Source organism: Lutra lutra, chromosome 13 (genome assembly GCF_902655055.1).
Source record: "Lutra lutra chromosome 13, mLutLut1.2, whole genome shotgun sequence".
Lineage (NCBI taxonomy): Eukaryota > Metazoa > Chordata > Mammalia > Carnivora > Mustelidae > Lutra > Lutra lutra.
The window spans coordinates 71652017-71662886 of record NC_062290.1 but is presented as its reverse complement, the minus strand read 5'-3'; the positions used below and the strand labels follow the sequence as shown (position 1 = coordinate 71662886).

Genomic DNA, 10870 nt, shown 5'->3' with positions numbered 1-10870 from the left:
GGAGCTTCGCCAGCTGTCCTTCGCCACAGCCCTGCAGGACCTCACAGTGGGGGCCAAGGGTGGCCTCCGAGGGCCCGGAGAGACCCCAAGCACCAGCCGCCCTCTCTGCTGGAGCTCGGCGGAGGCCATCCTCATCATCATCACCATAGCACTGACCTCTGCGCGCTGAGGCCCCACCCCACCCTGTCTGCCCAGCTCTAGACAAGTGCCTGGGCCGGGGTCCCCGTGTCATCGTCCCAGGGGCTGGAGCACTACACACACCTGCGTCATGAGGCTGTCGCGGGAGTGGAAGGAGAAGTGGAAGGAGACCTAGAACCTACTATGTTCAGCATAGGGTTCGGGGCTGGCCCAGGGGCTTTGCCACGGCTGCTGCGGGGACTTGGCGAGGCCAGCATCTCATGCCACCCGCAGGACCGGTAGCCACACGGCGGAGGGTGCCCAGGCTGTGCTGGGCGTTGTTTTTTGGGAAGCTGTCTGGAAGGCCCCAGCACCTGCATCAAGGCCAGGGCATGTTCCTGAAGCCCCAAGGTGAAGGCCATCAGCGCAGCGTGATGGTGGAGGCACGAGGTCGCCCCCGAGGTGCAGAGGCCGAACGAAGCTCATGCAGACTCCCGAGGACCCCGGCATGGAGGGTGGAGCAGCCTTCACGACTCAGGTAAGCTACTATCACAGCCTTGCTTTGGTGAAGGGGCCCTCAGTGTCAGGCCCTGTGTTAGACAGGGCCTCTGGCTCTGACGGTCATCACCAGGGACGGGAGCCGACGCTACGGTTCTTTTTTGTTTTTTTTTTTGGGACAGGTTTTCTTGCATGAGTATTATCTAGCAGATTTGCAAGACACAGATTAACCCGTAGTAGTGGCGCTCATAGGCTCCACCCCAACCGTGTAAAACTAACACTTTGGTGTATTTCTTTCCAGACTTTACTATGCGTATGTTTGGTGTTTAAATAATATATATACATCTATATATTTGAAAGGTCGGAAAACATTTAACATTTTATCATAAGCAGTGTCTACCTTATTGTATACTCTTCCTAAACCTTATTTTTAGTTAATATTACATACTAATTAACCATTCTGGTTTTTCTTTGATATTCAGATTTGTTCTAAGTTTTTGATATTGTAAGTTGTTGACTAACATATTTGTAGGTAATCGTACTTGCTTCTGAACTGTCTTACTCCAAAAATCACAACGCTTTTCCCGAACTTCAGATGAGTTTCTAATCAGGGTTCTACTCTTGAGTCGTTTCTCTTCTTTTTCTACAGTCTCCTTAGGGGAAGTTTCTAACTATTGAGTGTTTTATTTCAATACCGACTTCTCCCTTTTGCTTCAAATTTATACATCCAGATGCTTGCTAATATTCCCAACCTTGATTTCCCGCAGGTGTCCCAAACTTAACATCTGTAAATTTAGCTCTGCCAGCCCAGGGCTCTTGCTTTCCTAGGCCCAGTATCAATTGGTGGCACCTGGTGACCAAGCCAGAAACAGGTGAGCCTTTCTCTGTTCCGCCCCCTTCATCCTTCCCATGGTTAATCAGTCACCAGCATTTAGCACCTGTCTGCTAAACAGTTCTCAACTTTTAATCTCCTCTCAATTCTTACTCCCACCCTGGTAGTTGGGGTCCTCATCATCTCTCACCATCATCTCTCACCAAACTAGGCAGTAGTCTCTTTACTAATCTCTGTTCTTAACCTCTGTTGCTGATCTCTTTGTGGTTTTTTTTTTTTTTTTAGCTTCTTTTGTTACTCCTAGTATGCTTTTTTTTTACTCCAGTAATAAATGTCCATTTTGTTCAGTGCTTCCATATCTTTACTGATTATGATTTTTCTACATGGAGGCCTCAGGCAGGTGAACACTAGAGTTTTCACCATCCGCTGCAGTTCGTCAGGGGCTTTATTATTTTTTTTCGAGTAATTTGTCCATTTCATACAATTTGTTGACTTTATTGCCATAGTTCATAATATTTTCTTATTTTTCTTTTAATATTAGTGGATCTGGTACTGTTCCTTCTTTCCTTCTTGATGCTGGTGATTTGTGTCTTTTGTGATCAGTCTCACTAGAGGTTTATCAATTGTCTTTTTTTTCCCCCCAAAGAAACAGCTTTTCCTTTTATTGATTTTATTATTTTTCTGGCTTTTATTTCATCGATTTCTACTCATGTTTTTATGACATTCTTCTTTCTGTTTGCTTCCTTCTGTTTCCTTTTCCAGTTTCTTAAGGTGAATACTTATTAGATCATTAATTTGAGACTATTCTTCTCTTCTTAGTATAAGCTTATTTTTTTCAAAGTGAACATAACCTCAAGATTTTATTGCCTTTATAATAACACAAAGGGTGAAGCTCAAACTGGATCATTTGGCCTTTTCTCTTGTTATCTCCACCTTGTTCAAAATGCTTCCGACTCTTGATAGCCAGTGTTCTCTTTGATCTGTACTTGGGCTCCACGCATTCTCACCTCAGCACAATCTTCTCTGGGGTTTCAACCTTTTTCTGGAAAATTGGCTTCGTGTGCTCACCATAGCCCCTCTGCCTCCTTTCCCAACACTGCTTCCCCTGGACACATGAAAAACCTTGTCCTTCTTATACTGTGTTACTATGTTGGTATCTGCCACATGTCTTAGAGAAAGTCTCCTGGGTTTTAAGAATGTTTACTGTGGTTGTGTGGATACTTTCCCTATACAAATTTAATGCTATGAATTTTCCTATAAATACTGATCTATCTGTAGTCCATATATTTTGATACGTCATCTTCATTTTCCATTGAAATTATTTTTTAAATTTATTTGACTTTTTCTTTGAGTTACTTAGAAGTATGTTTTCAATTTTCAAATATTGGGGAATTCCCCAAATACCTTTCTGTGTTGATTTCTAATTTAATTCCATTATGGTGAGAGAACATACTTTGTACAATTTCAATATTTTAAACTTCACTGAAGTCTGTTTTATAAAAGGTGTCTCTTGGTGACTGTTTTCATGTGTACTTGGAAAGAATATGTATTCTGCTGTTGGATAGAATTCTCTATAAATAGTAGGTCAAGTTAGTTTATAGTATTTTTCGTCTTCCATGTCCTTCCTGATTTTCTTTCTGCTTTTATTCCTGAGGGAGGATTGTTGACCTGTCCAACTCTAGTCCTGGTGTTGTGTGTGTCTCCTGAGCTGTCACTTTTTGCTTCATGCATTCTTCAAGCTCCAGTGTTAGATGTATATACACTTAGGATTCTTATGTCTTTTGGGCAAATTGTCTCCTTTATTATTATCTAATGACTCTTTTTATATGTGGTAATACTCCTGAAGTCTACTTTGTCTGGTATTCATTCATAAAGGGCCCCAGCTTGCTTTGGATTAGTGTTTTCATGGTACATATTTTTATTTTTATTTTTTTCATGGTATATCTTCTTATATCTTTTAAACTTCTTAGTTATGTCTTAATCTCTAAGGTAAGTTTCTTGTACACAGCTTATGATGGTGTCTTGCTTTTTTATCCAATCTGACAATCTCTGCCTTTTAATTGAGGTGGGTAGACCATTTCCATTGCTATTATTGATATGGTTATATTTAAATCTCCCATCTTGCCAACTGTTTTTTATTTGTTCCATCTGTTCTTTGTTCCTTTTGCCAACTTTGCCAACTTGCTTTTGAATTATTTTTTATGATTCTCTTTTCTCTTCCCTCTTGTCTTGTGAAACCTTTTTAAATATTTTTTTTCTGTGCATGTCACAGGATTTAAAATAGTCATCTTTCATTTACACATTTTAAAATAGTCTTCTTCCAAAAAAAATAAAAATCCTCTTCAAATAATATTATACCACTTCATGTATAGTGTAAGAGCCTTACAACAGGATATTTTTCTTTCCCCCCATCCTTTGTGCTATTATCATATACTTAGGGGCTGTATTATTTCAAATAAATTTTAAATTTCTTAAGTAATCTGTGACTTTTTGGTGTAAAAATATTAACAACATTTCACGTAGCCTAAAGTCCCTTTGACCACCCCTTCCCTGGAGGTAAGCAATGTTATCAGTTTCTTATACATTGTTTTAAACATTTTCTACGCCTGTAGTGTGTGTGTGTGTGAGAGTGCGTGCGCACGCACGCGCATATGTATACACTTAGAATATGTATAGTTTATTGTTTTACATAAAAGATATTACACTGTGCATACCAGTCTAATGTAGTTTCTTTTATTCAACAGTGTATCTTGTCCATCTACCCATATTAGCACTTCATTCTTTTGAACAGCTACATAGTACTCTGTTAAATGAGTTGCCTACCATGCTATTTAAGGTAATGGACCTTTGTTTCCTATTATTCATTATGGTAAACGAGTTTCCAGTGAACATCCTTCTGTATGCCTTACTGTGGACATATGCAAGCGCTTCCCTAGAGTACCTGCCTAGAAGGGGAATTAGATTTTTCACAGAACCCTCTATCAAGAAATAAAGGGAAGAGGGGAGCAGAAATTAAAATGAGAAGGTTTTAGGGTTGCACTGGGGCTAGTGGGTGTGGTAGGGGTGGTTGGTGGGCGTGTTTGGGATATGATAGAGGATTTAAAAGCTTTGGAAAGTCTTTGAAAAGTCTTAGCAGTAATGGCATAATCTTTGGAACTCAGACAGATGAGGGAACATGGATTGGTTGCTATTTTCATGCCTTGGGTATAAAGAATCCACTTTTTTCTTCCTTGAAAGTAGAAAAGAATGGTGTGACTCATTTTGATGGTCTACCGAGGGGTTAAATAACTTGCCGGAAGTCATATGGCTAGTAAAGGGCTTATTTTCTGATGACCTCAGTGCAGAGGAGTGACAGCCCAGTGGGCTTGTGAAAGTGATTGAGTTTAGAGGTCTTCTGGTTGGACACTTTCACTGTTCACAGGGGGAGAGAGGCCTTGAGAGGAAAGAGACGTGCTCAGGATCCCATTATCAAGTCAGCATTAAAGCTGGAGCTCTGGCCCTAAATGCTAACATATTTCCGCCTGGCTGTAGGAGGCAGAAAAGCAGAAACAGGAAGGAGATAGCTTAGTCCAGCTAGAAAGTGGTGGTGGGGGACCAAGGAGACAGAGAAGCAAACAACTCGGCTGCCTACTCCGCCCCCTGCCGCCCACTCCCTTCCTCTCTCCAGATTCCTGTGGACTTCTCTCTTGAGCAGCATCAAAGACGTCCAAAAAGGAAAACTAAACAATCCAAATTATAGGATAGAGAAAAAAGACCCATTTCCATGTAAATGTTACCATTACGCAGCAAAACAAACATAGTGGAAATAAGGAGGCTTTGGTTTGAATCTGCGATGCAGAAGATGGGCGTAAATAGTCTCTAAACCAACAAGTAGAGCCGAAGTGATTGCCGCGGGGATGGGGGAGGGATGGGGGCTGGGCACATCACCCAAACTCTGCTATTTAAAGAGTGGTCTAGATCCCGCTGCAATAATTATTAATTTTAGGCAGCAAAACAAAATAAACAATATTAAAAAAAAACCTCACACAAAAGGAGGCATGGGGTCATTAAAACAAAAAAGTTGGGCCCTCAGAGTCTTCTCAAAGCTGGAAAGTTGTGGAAGAAGGGTTTGAAACTGTCACCAGGTTCTTGTCTGCTTCGCAGCAGAGGTCCTGGGGCTGCCTACAAGCAGATTAAGGATGCCCTTTGAGAAGTATGGCATTTTGGGTGCTGTCTTCTGAGTAGTTAGGAACAGAATAGTCTTCCTGTTCAGAAGTTTTCCAGGGGAGAGTTTTTTAGAGCAATCGCTCTGCCTTGGGATATCCAGAATGCCTTTTAAAAAGGCAAATTCCCCGGGGTGCCTGGGTGGCTCAGTGGGTTAAAGCCTCTGCCTTCGGCTCAGGTCATGATCCCAGGGTCCTGGGATCAAGCCCCGCATCGGGCTCTCTGCTCAGCGGGGAGCCTGCTTCCCCCTCTCTTTCTGCCTGCCTCTCTGCCTACTTGTGATCTCTGTCTGTCAAATAAATAAAAAAAGTCTTAAAAAAAAAAAAAAGGCAAATTCCCGAACTATCCCACCCCAACTCTGGCACTGAATATGGGGGTGGGTCCAGGAATCCTCATGTTAGAAATTCTCGGGGTGGTTCTTGGCCTGCCCGCTGACGTTTGGCCCAGGATGGGCTTGTTCATTCATTTTGCAGTGATAGAGGAACTTTTGAAAACCTGCCTCAATTATGTCGAACCAAAATCAATTTACTGTTTTAATTTTTTTTATAAGTCAAAAACCAGTCAAATATTGGTAGCCTATGGTTTAACCTAGGATTTTTGTTTTCTTGAAGTTTTAACTGAGCTCTAGAAAACGAATTTTCTAGGTTTTTGATTGGAGACATTCAGGGTGAAGAGAATTTTTCAGGGTGTGAACATTAATTAACTGATGACCTGGGGCAGAGGTTTCCATATTTGATAAATTTGGAAACCTATACAGGGGGCACTTTGGAGTTCTCATTTCTTTTTGGAGTGATGAAGTCCAAACGTATATTTTATGAGGTAGCAGGTCCTCAGGGTTTTTTGTTGTTGTTGTCATCGTCGTCGTTGTTGTTTTTAAGATTGATTTCTTTGAGAGAGAGTGTGTGTGAGATTGGGGGAAGGACATAGGGAGAGGGGCAGAGAGAGAAGCAGACTCTCCCCCGAGTGGGGAGCCTGACGCTGGGCTCAATTCCAGGACCCTGAAATCGTGACTTGAGCCGAAATCAAGAGCTGGAGGCTTAAATGACTCCAGGTCCTCAGATTTTAAAGGTCGTTCCAGTGTTACTTATGTTTCTGACCTCATCCCCTTTCCAGGATCTCTACAAACATAGTGGGAGAGAATGTAAGAAGTTAAACTTCTGAGATAATGCAGGGACAAACCCATCAGTCAGTCAAAACCAAACTCCCCGTGGTGAAGTCATATGGCCAGGATCTCAGACAGAGCAACTGGGGAGAATTGGGCTCTGGACTTGTTTTTGGGAAGCAACCTAGTGCTGTAAAGAGTATGGATTAAATTAAACTTTAATCCTGAATTAGGGTTGCCTCTTACTAGTTAGTTATGTGATCCTGGTCAAATCAAGTAACCCGGAGCTATCTGCATTTCTAAAACAAGGAGAATGAGGTCTTGCCGAGCTGGTGGGATTGGCAGTGCTGTGGTTTGGGGAAGGTGTGTGAGGTGCTCAGAGCTGTGTGGGCACATAGGAGGTCCTTAGTAGTGGTTATGATTAGTGAATTCCAGGCTGAAGTTTTTTCCCACAGATGCACAGTAACCTTTCAGGTAAGGAAAAGACGTCTCCCAGTGCCTTTTAGCCTAGCTGCAACTCATCCCCTACCCGGCCCCCTTCATGGCCGGGTTCATACATATAACTGCCCTGGGGCATTCACCCTCCACAGGATAAATCCTTGTTGAAGCTGGCGTATCCACTGTGGGCACCAGCAGGTGCCAGCACAGGCCAAGCTTTCAGAAGGGCTGCTTCATTTGATGGTATCACTCTCCCATCCCTCACTGTGACTCATGCAAGCCCAGACTTCCTTTCCTTTCATCTAGAGTGATTTTGGTTTCTCATAGCCTTTCTTGCCTGTTAGGCTGAGCTGGGAGAAAATGCTCAGGGTTGCGCTGTCAAATACTGATGAAGAAGCAAGGCCTCCTGTTTGGGGATCCCTGTAACAGAACTAATAAACACCAGAGGCCGTGTTTGGGCAGTGCTTCACAGTTTGCAGAACCCTTTCGTATCTGTTAGCTCATTTAATATTTGCAAAGTCTTCACTATTTGCAGGCCATGTGATGGCTAAGGATGGGGCTGTGGAGTCTGTATGTTGCCTTCTAATTCCCTTCTTCACCTTTCCCCAGCTAAATCATCCTGGGCAGCTGACGGTCTCCGAACCCCATAGATTCAAGTGGGAAGCAGTTACAGTGTGGTTGGGAAGAGCTCAGTAACGGTTAGCTCGTGTTTCTAGCATGCCCATTTTACCCAGTGACTTCAACTTTTTCCATGACCTAACCTTTTTCCTTAACCTAATAGGTCAGACCTTACTTTTTTAATTTTTTACTCCTGTATCTTGTCCTCCCAGTCCTGTGGCTTCACACCCTCCTCAGTCTCACTCCCCCCTTCGCACATAGCCTAGCCTGAACTTTCCCCTTTTGGTGCCATTCAGGCTGTCTCAGGCCTTTGCAGGTGCTGTCCTGTCTGTTCTGAGCCTGCTTCCTGAATCCTGGAAAATACCTATGCACCCTCCAAGTAGACGGACTCCCTGATCCCTAGGCTTCCTACTTGCTCTCTGCACACCTTGGTTACTACAGTTGTATAGACCGAGATGGTCCATTTCCTTGTCTGTCTTCTCATCAGACCTGGTCTCACTCATGTGAGCCGTGTGCCTGGTATCTGTGCGGTCCCAAATGAATGCTGAATTACCTTAGGTAAGCATTCAAGTCATTGACTTTGGAGGCTGTGGGGCCAGTCCTGGAGCCCAGGCTCTAGCTCCCAGTCCTCATACTCTCTGGGCACCCCCGAGGCTACCTCTCCATGTGGCTTCCTCACACTGCTGAGTAATTTTTTGGACCAAGCTGGACACAGACAAAAATGAATGATACGAAAGCACTAGACTCCATGTTTACAGGCCCAGTAGAGATTTCCAGAGGATACCAACCGCCAGTGTTGCAAGGCCTGCTTTTAATGTATCAGAAAAGACACAATTACAGAATGCCCGCTTTTGATGTGCTGTTTCGTCTTCCTGAATAAAAGGGAAACTCTGGCTCCAGGCTGATGTTCAATTACAAAAATAGACTAAATTCCAACCCTTAAATTATCAAAAGTGCCACATACTTGACAAGCAGCTAAGCAGAGAACAGAAACTACCAAGTTAGTAATTAAACAGAGCTTAAATCAAATGAACAGAGACATTCTTGTCTGGCGGTCAGAACAGAGGCCTGGAGCGGCCCGAATCTGGCCCTGGTGCCCGCACGGATCAGAGTCAAGTCCTGATGCGCAGCTATAGTTGTCTGGGAGAGACCCATCTCCCTCCTCCCCCATCTGTCTTCCTGGAAGGGCTCCCAGGGTGGGAAGGGCTTGTGTTCCTGTTGAGAGATGAGAAGGGGGGGTGGGGGGATGTAGGCCTGAAAGGAATCAGGAGGCGACTGCGGGGACCCAGCAATTCCCCATTTCAGCATTTGTTTCCAAATATTACAAGGAGCCATGGAAGATCTTTCTAAAAAATATAAAATGTATGTTATAGGAGCTCTTATAAGTACTTTAGTGGAAATTATTCATTCACTGAAAAAACACTGAGTGCCTGCAATAGTGGACCGAGCACAGTTCTAGGCTTGGATGGCTGACGTGCCAGAAGGGGAAGGCGGACAATGAACAAGCAAATCAATGTGTGGCTCTGAGTGACATGGGTATAGCTATAGTGAAGGGGGGAATAGAGGGGGTTCAGGAAATAGAAGGGGGGAGGGAGGGAGGGAGTTGTTATTTATATTAGGCAATTAGGGGAAGCTCTTCAGATAAGGGATATTTGAGCAGAAACCTAAAAGCAGAAGAGAATTCCAGGCAGAAGAAACAGCAAGTGTAAAATTGTAGAGTTGGAGGAGTGTTTAGCTTGTTTGAGGAACGGCGAGGAGCCCAGTGTAGCCTGATGAGGACAAGCAAGTGGAAGTGGTAGAAAGAGGAGGTTTGACAAGGTTAGTGGCTAGATCATGTAGGTGATCATGGAGGTGACATTGGCTTTTATTCTAAGTTAAAAGTGAAGGCAGGATATCCTCCTTTCTCATGGCTGAATAGCTTCCATTGTGTATGTATACCACATCTTTTATCCGCCCCCCCCAAAAAAAGGGGCACTAAAGGATATTGAGTGGGTCTGTGTGACGTGTAAGTAGATTTATAAGTGAGTCACAGTCACTTGGGCTGCTGCACTGGGAACAGGCTGTGGAGCAACAAGAGTAGAAACAGGAACACCTGCTACAAAGCTATTACTATAATCCAGGGGAGTCGCAATTGTGGCTCAGACCAGATGGTGGTAAAAAGTGGTTGGATTCAGAAAGTAGAGCTTATAAGATTTGCTGATGGTTTGGAACCAGGATGTAAAAAGAAGGATTCAGGGATGACTTTAAGGATATGGGCCTGACCAAGTGGAAGGCTGGGTTCCTATATAGTGAGATGGGGAAGATAAGGTCTGGGGGTTGGAAACTAAGAATTTGTCTTTGGGTAGGATTATCATGAGATGGCTGTCATACCACTGTGAGCAGGTATTGTGATAATACAGTGTGCAAAATAATAGGTATTGCAAAGAAGCACAGCTCTGGAAATCAAGGAGAACACGGTTCTGTTTTTGTCTCCTGATGTCCCTTTAACATTTTTTTGGTGGAGGAATCATTTTTTCTGGTGTTGGGTGAAAACTCTGGTGAATACCATGATTTTCTGGGTTACTCTTCTACAGTTTTCTTTAGGTAGGAAATCAGAGTCTTTCTTTCTTTCTTTCTTTTTTTTTTTTTTTAAAGATTTTATTTATTTATTTGACAGAGAGACAGCAAGAGAGGGAACACAAGCAGGGGGAGTGGGAGAGGGAGAAGCAGGCTCCCCTCTGAGCAGGGAGCCCGATGTGGGGCTGGATCCCAGGACCCTGGGATCATGACCTGAGCCGAAGGCAGCTGCTTAAGCTTAACCACTGAGCCACCCAGACACCCCATGATGCCACTCTTGATGTGTAAATGCCTTGGCATTTACACAGTGTCCATTGTCTTTTTTTTTTTTTTTAAGATTTTATTTATTTATTTATTTGACAGAGAGATCACAAGTAGAAAGAGAGGCAGGCAGAGAGAGAGGGGGAAACAGGCTCCTTGCTCAGCAGAGAACCCGATGCGGGGCTCGATCCTAGGACCCTGAGACCATGACCTGAGCTGAAGGCAGAGGCTTAACCCACTGAGCC

At 43.6% G+C, this 10870-nt stretch overlaps 1 pseudogene; it reads right to left on the bottom strand.

Moving 5' to 3' along the window:
* Window positions 1-538: 538 nt before the first annotated feature.
* Window positions 539-2747, bottom strand: LOC125083000 (60S ribosomal protein L36a-like; annotated as a pseudogene).
* Window positions 2748-10870: the final 8123 nt, after the last annotated feature.